General features: G+C 45.9%; 1 protein-coding gene across 2 annotated transcripts in view; it reads right to left on the bottom strand.

The window, feature by feature from the left end:
• Window positions 1-3,654, bottom strand: part of NOP2 (NOP2 nucleolar protein) — a 31,401-nt gene extending 27,747 nt beyond the window's left edge. For both annotated transcript variants that reach the window (XM_073684889.1, XM_073684888.1), the window contains exon 1: window positions 3,506-3,654. The gene's annotated coding sequence lies outside the window, so the exon portion shown is untranslated. The remainder of the gene's footprint in view (window positions 1-3,505) is intronic.
• Window positions 3,655-9,259: the final 5,605 nt, after the last annotated feature.

Raw genomic sequence — 9,259 nt, forward strand, 5'->3', positions numbered from 1 at the left:
GCACACAGTGACTGCACCAGCAGAATAGTGAGTGCAGCTCTGGAGTATAATAAAGGATATAACTCAGGATCAGTAATGTAATGTATGTACACAGTGACTGCACCAGCAGAATAGTGAGTGCAGCTCTGGAGTATAATACTGGATTTAACTGAGGATCAGTACAGGATCAGTAATGTAATGTATGTACACAGTGACTGCACCAGCAGAATAGTGAGTGCAGCTCTGGAGTATAATACAGGAAGTAACTCAGGATCAGTACAGGATCAGTAATGTAATGTATGTACACAGTGACTGCACCAGCAGAATAGTGAGTGCAGCTCTGGAGTATAATACTGGATGTAACTCAGGATCAGTAATGTATGTACACAGTGACTGCACCAGCAGAATAGTGAGTGCAGCTCTGGAGTATAATACAGGATGTAACTCAGGATCAGCAATGTAATGTATGTACACAGTGACTGCGCCAGCAGAATAGTGAGTGCAGCTCTGGAGTATAATACAGGATGTAACTCAGGATCAGTACAGGATCAGTAATGTAATGTATGTACACAGTGACTGCACCAGCAGAATAGTGCGTGCAGCTCTGGAGTATAATACAGGATGTAACTCAGGATCAGTACAGGATCAGTAATGTAATGTATGTACACAGTGACTGCACCAGCAGAATAGAGAGTGCAGCTCTGGAGTATAATACAGGATGTAACTCAGGATCAGTACAGGATCAGTAATGTAATGTATGTACACAGTGACTGCACCAGCAGAATAGTGCGTGCAGCTCTGGAGTATAATACAGGATGTAACTCAGGATCAGTAATGTAATGTATGTACACAGTGACTGCACCAGCAGAATAGTGAGTGCAGCTCTGGAGTATAATACTGTATGTAACTCAGGATCAGTACAGGATCAGTAATGTAATGTATGCACACAGTGACTCCACCAGCAGAATAGTGAGTGCAGCTCTGGAGTATAATATAGGATATACCTCAGAATCAGTAATGTATGTACACAGTTACTGCACCAGCAGAATACCGAGTGCAGCTCTGGAGTATAATATAGGATGTAACTCAGGATCAGTACAGGATCAGTAATGTATGTACACAGTGACTCCACCAGCAGAATAGTGAGTGCAGCTCTGGGGTATAATACAGGATGTAACTCAGGATCAGTAATGTAATGTATGTACACAGTGACTGCACCAGCAGAATAGTGAGTGCAGCTCTGGGGTATAATACAGGATGTAACTCAGGATCAGTAATGTAATGTATGTACACAGTGACTGCACCAGCAGAATAGTGAGTGCAGCTCTGGAGTATAATACAGGATGTAACTTAGGATCAGTAATTTAATGTATGTACACAGTGACTGCACCAGCAGAATAGTGAGTGAAGCTCTGGAGTTTAATATAGGATATAACTCAGGATCAGTAATGTAATGTATGCACACAGTGACTGCACCAGCAGAATAGTGAGTGCAGCTCTGGAGTATAATAAAGGATATAACTCAGGATCAGTAATGTAATGTATGTACACAGTGACTGCACCAGCAGAATAGTGAGTGCAGCTCTGGAGTATAATACTGGATTTAACTGAGGATCAGTACAGGATCAGTAATGTAATGTATGTACACAGTGACTGCACCAGCAGAATAGTGAGTGCAGCTCTGGAGTATAATACAGGAAGTAACTCAGGATCAGTACAGGATCAGTAATGTAATGTATGTACACAGTGACTGCACCAGCAGAATAGTGAGTGCAGCTCTGGAGTATAATACTGGATGTAACTCAGGATCAGTAATGTATGTACACAGTGACTGCACCAGCAGAATAGTGAGTGCAGCTCTGGAGTATAATACAGGATGTAACTCAGGATCAGCAATGTAATGTATGTACACAGTGACTGCGCCAGCAGAATAGTGAGTGCAGCTCTGGAGTATAATACAGGATGTAACTCAGGATCAGTACAGGATCAGTAATGTAATGTATGTACACAGTGACTGCACCAGCAGAATAGTGCGTGCAGCTCTGGAGTATAATACAGGATGTAACTCAGGATCAGTAATGTAATGTATGTACACAGTGACTGCACCAGCAGAATAGAGAGTGCAGCTCTGGAGTATAATACAGGATGTAACTCAGGATCAGTAATGTAATGTATGTACACAGTGACTGCACCAGCAGAATAGTGCGTGCAGCTCTGGAGTATAATACAGGATGTAACTCAGGATCAGTACAGGATCAGTAATGTAATGTATGTGCACAGTGACTGCACCAGCAGAATAGTGCGTGCAGCTCTGGAGTATAATACAGGATGTAACTCAGGATCAGTACAGGATCAGTAATGTAATGTATGTACACAGTGACTGCACCAGCAGAATAGTGCGTGCAGCTCTGGAGTATAATACAGGATGTAACTCAGGATCAGTACAGGATCAGTAATGTAAGTAGTGTAATGCAACTGGCATGGATTTATATAGTGTGACCAAGTTAGTTAAAAAGAAACAAAAAAAAAACATTATACTTACCTTCCGATGGCCCCGGTCTCCTTATCCGATGCCTCGCAGTTGCATAAAAGGACCTTTCATGACGTCATTTAGTCATGTGACTGGTCATGCAACCGCCGACGTCAGCGAGCTGCCGGGAAGCCAGGACGCATCGCTATGGAGACCGGGGGACATCGGAAGGTACATATAAATGTATTTTTTTTATTTTAATTCTTTTCTTTTTTTTACAGGTTCTATGGTACCCGGGTCTGGATGAGAGTCTCCTCTTCTCCAGACCCGGGTACCATCCGCACATTGAATCGCTTAATATCCGCATGTGCACATGTAGTCATGTGGATATTGAGCGATTCAATGCAAGTCAATGGCGGTGAAAATGCCGCGATTACGCAAAATAATTGGTAGTGCTGCGTTTTTTTAAGCAATGATAATCCGCAGCGGAAATTTCCGCAGCATGTGCACAGCACATGCGGATTATCATTGGGGAACATGGCAGACCCTCTACCAAGCGTTTTTTAAGCGTTTCTGCAGCGTTTTTGCCGCTGCGGAAACGCTTAAAAAAAGCATCGTGGGCACACAGCCTATCTCTCGCCTCCTTCTTATAACATTTGACCTCACAGATATCCCATCCGGCAGATGTCTCCATACAGGGGGGTAATAATGGGGGGGTGCAGAGGCTATAATGGCAGCGGCGGTCTAAATCACCCCCGCACTAGATGAGCAGAGCGCACTAGAAAGGACTGTGCAGCAGGAGCGACGCCTCGTCCACAGGAACATTTACTTACATTACAGAAATAAAACAAAAATGCAAATAAAGTTTTTAATAAAAAAAAAAAAGTGAAGTTTTTTAATTAAAAAAAAATACAGAGCCACCTCAAAAAGTTAATTTTCAAGGATCAGACCCTGATACACCTTCTAAATAAACAGAAGTCCTGTATAAGGGTCTCTACAGCAGGCCGGCCGGCGCCCCCCAATAATCAGACAGAATCACACTGCCCCTACCCTCACCTGATACCCGCAGCCCGGCTCGTCGCTCCTGCTCCCTCACGTGTTGGAAGAAAGTCGTCTGCTGATGACGTCAATGCCCACGTTCCTTCCACAGGGGTGACGCGTACGATCACATGACTGAGGAAAGGCAAAACGCGGTGCAAAATGTCTCTCTTCGGGAGCCGTAAACTCCGGTCTCCAGGAAAATGGCGGCGGCGTAAAATCAAATAGGAACAGTCCGACCTCTAGTGTTGAATCTGATGGTGGGACGTCTCTGGGTGACGTGCCTCTATTAACCTCTTTGCTCCCTTATCGCTGTTTAGATTAATTCTTTTACAATCTTGTTGTCCAATTAGGTCGTAACAATTTTTTTTTTCATTAATTGGTTTCTTTTCAGTTTTTTTTTTTAACACCTGTTTTTTTTTTTGTTGCTTTTTTTATTTTTTTGAATTGAGAAGCGGGGGTGACGGGGGATTTAGACTTTTTCATGTTTTGTAATATTTTTTTAAATATATATTTTTATTCATTTTTTGAGTCGCCTCCAGGGGCCGTGAACCTGCGATCGATTGTTCGGGTCTGATCGTTCGCTCTGTTGACTGAAAATGACATTAACTAATGGCCGGGCTTCACCGCGGGACCAAGATGGAGGTGACGGGGACTTCAGCAGATCCCCCGCTGCAATGGTAATCCATCGGGCACCCAGTGATCACATCACTCTGGATGGGCGGAGGGTTGACAGTGGCATGTAAGCGGTTAAACAGCCGCGATCGGCGCTTGCTCAGGTCATTGCTGCAGCATTAGACCTTATGGCTTTGACGTAGTTATGTCAGAGTGCGCAGAGAGGGTTACACCGTTTGGGACCGTGAACACCTGCTGTGAGCTCATACTTAAAGGGGATGTCCAATACTTGATGCCGTATCCTATAACTTACTGATCAGCGCGACACTACCCCCCCCCCCTCCCATTAGCAGTGCAGGTGTGGCGCCCATGTCTGTAGCCCCACAAAGTACCTGCATGTGTAATCTGGGTTAGCTGTATTGCCAGCAATGGTGAGGGATAAGTTCCCTGCTGTTTTCATTACATAGTCACATTGTTACCCGATCCCTCAGAGAGGGGAGGAGGTGCTTGAGTTATAGTAGTGTGAGGAAGAAATGAGTAGCATCATGGAGGTCCTGGGGCAAGGGAGAGCAGTCTGCTCTCTGCATGTACAAGCTGCACGAGGCTGGGTCCAGTCCCCAGAGCACAGAGACTTCCAGAGTCTGTGCTAAACTGTGAGCCTGCTCAGTCTTCATATAACGAGCAGTGAAGTGCTTTTTTTCCCAGGAGCTCAGCAACTGCATGGAGTCACAGACACTGCTACAAGAGAAAGTGAGTGTTCTGACCAGATTCATGTTTCATGTTGCCTGCTCGCTGGAAGGGATCACAGATCCAGTAACTGTTCACCTTGGACCCCTGGGGATCCAAGGAATCGTCTAACAGAGGTAAAATTAGCAGCAGGAAGGCGACACAACCTCACAGCAGAGAATCTGAACCCTCACCATGCAGGCCTGACCAAAACCCTGTATGTGAACTGTACAGAAGCTTCTGGAACTGTTTGCAGAACTCCAGTAAAAGGTACAAACTGGTTATCACCCTGTCTAATGCTAATTATTTTCTGCTGTGCCATTCCTGCACCATCTCCCCTGGGAGCCAGCCCTGGATGGGAAGGGTTAATAATCTGGCACTGTTCATCACCACCTTATTCCTAGGGGCCCTCATCAGTGCCCAGCCAAACATCCCAACTGGCATCACAAACCCTTTTTATTATTAACTCCCACAATTGATAAAGACTGATGCATGCCCCCAGTTGGGGCATACTAGCACGCGGACCACCGTGCACCAGTACCGTGACCGCAGCGGCCGGGGCGGCACAGACTCTTTCCTAGCATCACAAACAGGATCCTGTGCGCCTAAGGACCCTAACTCTTTTAAGGAACAGCTGTTTTGTTTCCCTGCAGCGGCAAGGGAGTTCCAGTGATCGGCTGTGCATGCAGTGGCGGGACGCGCGGTGGGTGGAGCACTGCTAGCTCACACCGCTTGATGTCCGGCTACCCAGGATCCCACTGGAAAGCACATCAGCGGAGTAAAGACCTGCAGCAACAGGATTGAGATTCCTCACATGCATAGAGTGGAATAACTCCTGAAATGGCCAAGATGGCGGCCACTAGAAGTCACAAGATGGCGTTGAGCGCCGACAACAAGGTATCAGTGAGTGGTGCGGAGGCTGGCAATAGCTCCGCCCATCGTGGGCATATTGAGATAGATTTTTGCACCATTTCCATCTGGTATGGGCGTTGCCCTGAGCTCAGGTTGCAGGCCTCTGTGATCAGTGCCCGCCCATCATGGGTACGACAAAGGAAGAAGAAACCCCGCCTGTTAATGATGATCCCTAAATTGCCTAGCCTTCCTATTTTGCGCAAATCACAGCGTAGTACACAGGGACAGACCCCATCTCACTATAGGAATGATTCATAGAACAAGGAAGACCAATAAGTAGATTCAATTTGTATTTGAACTATGTTTATGTAACGTTAATGAAAATGTTGAAAAAGATGATGTCCCCACATGGACTAATGTGAGATTTCAGCAACCATTACACTTTCTTTTACTACAAGAACTCTTGTAAGGACTTATGAACTGAAAGGAGCTCGGTACATCGTGCCTTTGTTAAGGAGACATCCAAAACGGCCATAGCAGTGAATTCTATATCATGGTCTGTGTGCCCCGCAGCTGCACTCGGGGACGATCAGGAGTGGTTTTGGGCTTTAATCCATGACCATATTAATGATTGTTTATATATGTTCAGGTTAATAATATTTTGTTTTATTATGGACTGCCTATCGGCTAAGTAGCCCGAGGACGTGCTACTCTTCACTAGGGGGGAATATGGCGCCCATGTCTGTAGCGTCACAAAATGCCTGCATGCGTAATCTGGGTTAGCTGTATTGCCAGCAATGGTGAGGGATAAGTTCTCTGCTGTTTTCATTACATACACACATTGTTACCCGATCCCTCAGAGAGGGGAGGAGGTGCTTGAGCATCATGGAGGTCCTGGGGCAAGGGAGAGCAGTCTGCTCTCTGCATGTACAAGCTGCACGAGGCTGGGTCCAGTCCCCAGAGCCTTCCTGAGTCTGTGCTAAACTGTGAGCCTGCTCAGTCTTCATATAACGAGCAGTGAAGTGGTTTTTCCCAGGAGCTCAGTAACCGCATGGAGTCGCAGATACTGCTACAAGAGAAAATGAGTGTTCTGACCGGATTCATGTTGCCTGCACGCTGGAAGGGATCACAGATCCAGTAACTGTTCACCTTGGACTCCTGGGGATCCAAGGAATTGTCTAATAGAGGTAAAATTAGCAGCAGAAAGGCGACACAACCTCACAGCAGAGAATCTGAACCCTCACCATGCAGGGCTGTCCAGAAGCTTCTGGAACTGTGTGCTGAATTCCAATAAAAGGTACAAACTGGTTATCACCCTGTCTAATGCTAATTATTTTCTGCTGCGCCATTCCTGCCCCAACTCTCCTGGGAGCCAGCCCTGGATGGGAAGGGTAATCATCTGGCACTGTTCATCTCCACCTTATTCCTAGGGGCCCTCATCAGTGCCCGGCCAAACATCCCAACTGGCATCACAAACCCTTATTATTAACTCCCACAATTGATAAAGACTGGTGCGCGCCCCCAGTCAGACCATACCAGCACGCAGACCACCGTGCACCAGTACCGTGACCACAGCAGTCCGGCCTAGCCGGCAAACAGGCGCTCCACTCATGATCTGTGGCTTTTTTTCCCGCCAGCTTCGTAGAGACTGGAGCGGCGGTCGTGCGTCTGACCTACTGTTCCATTGCACACCGAGCATAAAAGTTCCTTGTTTTGCTGATAGGTGCAGGTCCCAGCTGCCGCCCCCTAGTGACCAGCAAGTTACCACATCACATCCTGTGATTTTTCACCCCTTTAGGCCACAGCCCCACTAGCAGTATTTGGTCAGTATTTTTTTTTTTTCTCAGGAGTTGGGAGACAAACCCAGGAGTGGGTGCTAAATGCAGAATTGGTGACTTGTTTCTATTATACCTTTACTCTGATGTTTTGTCTCCCACTCCTGAGAAAAAGTACTGACCGAATAGTGATAGTGGGGCCGTGGCCTTTAGGTGATAAGGGCTCTTGGTGCAAATGTTTTGCCTATAACCACGCCCCCTATCCAGAAGCCACACCCCTTCCAAAATTTACACTTGGAATCTAGAGCTCCGTCTCGTTTTGGATCTTCCCACCGTTGCATACAACAAACTTTCTGGAAGTTTTCCCAACACTTCCTCTTCAAACTTCCCAGATTTTTCGGGAGAGTTGGTACGCGCGCACACACACACGATGGAGGTGCTCGCTTCTAACATCTTGTCAACTTTTAAAACTTATCCCAGAGACACAGACTGCAGCACAGTGGTGGCCGTTTCCTGTAAATGCCAACCTTTCTGGCTGAATATCAGCTTTGCAATTGGGTTTCATTAAACACAATTGCACCTTTAGGCTTTTACAGGCCATTTCCCTACCCATATATGTGATCTGTGGTTTAAAAAAAAAAAAAAAAGCTGAGAACACAGGAGGAAAAAAAAAAAAAAAAGTTACACATTTCAAATCACTGTCAGAATGAGCTCACTGATGGGTACTCAGTTAACTCGTTTTGAAGCCAGTAACTGTGCTAAACAGAGGCCATAGGACGCAAACCCAATTGCAAAAAATAGTTTTTAGCTCCAAATGCATGTACACTTGCAAAAGAAAAAAAAAAGTCCTAAATGTGAACGAGCACTTAATGCTCCACAGGCACAGTAGTATTTTCTATACAGCACTGAACCTCTAGCTGAAGTAAAGAGATTATCTTTACTTCATTTTTTTTATTTCTTTTATTTATTGAAAATGAATCCATCTTTGCAGTCTTCATTTAGATGGCTCTCACTGCATTGCTGGGGGCGATAGCTGTAGACACAACTGCAGGAGACATCATTCAACAGAGAGGGGGGCGCTATGGAGTCAGTGCAGGGACGCCTGACAAATTCCATTTAACACTTATACAATAAGAAGGCGTCAACTATTTGCAAAAAAAAAAAAAAAGTGTCAATTTCACAGGTGACGTCTTCCCTTCTTTGCCCATTTTACACAATTATTAGGAAGATTAGGCTGATGATTAAAAGGGAACCAGTCAGCTGAAAAAAACGCCATTAACCTGCAGCTATGGGGTTAACAGCGTTCTGAACCTGCCCTGTGCTTATACTTTTGATTCCCCAGCAGTCATGGTGGCGCCGCGGCTTTAGTCACTGCTCTGTGTATAGAGCGCGGTGGCTGTAATGCTGCTCTATGCTCAGCTGCTGTTAGGCTATGTGCCCACGATGCAGAAATGCTGCTGATTTTTTACGCTTCTCCCAGGTAGGAAAAATGCATGTGTTTTTCACATGCGTTTTTCCTGCCAGGTAGAAGCGTTTGTGAAGCGTTTTTGCAGCATTTCGGCATGCGGGTTATCAAGCGCTTTCCAAGCGATTTTAGCACCACTTGGAAAAGTGCTTGACAACTTGTTCACACTATATAAATCATTCCGGTGTTATCTCTGCTCCGTCCGGTGTCTTGCACTGCTCGCACTGTTGTGAAGGACCTGCGGTGACATCATTGAGTCATGTGATGGGTCACATGACTCAGTGACATCATGGCAGGTCCTTCACAACAGCACGAGCAGTGCAAGAGACCGGACAAAAC

This window comes from Phyllobates terribilis, unplaced genomic scaffold, assembly GCF_046119375.1.
Source record: "Phyllobates terribilis strain yellow unplaced genomic scaffold, ASM4611937v1 Scaffold_5__5_contigs__length_657084704, whole genome shotgun sequence".
In the NCBI taxonomy this organism is placed as follows: Eukaryota; Metazoa; Chordata; class Amphibia; order Anura; family Dendrobatidae; genus Phyllobates; species Phyllobates terribilis.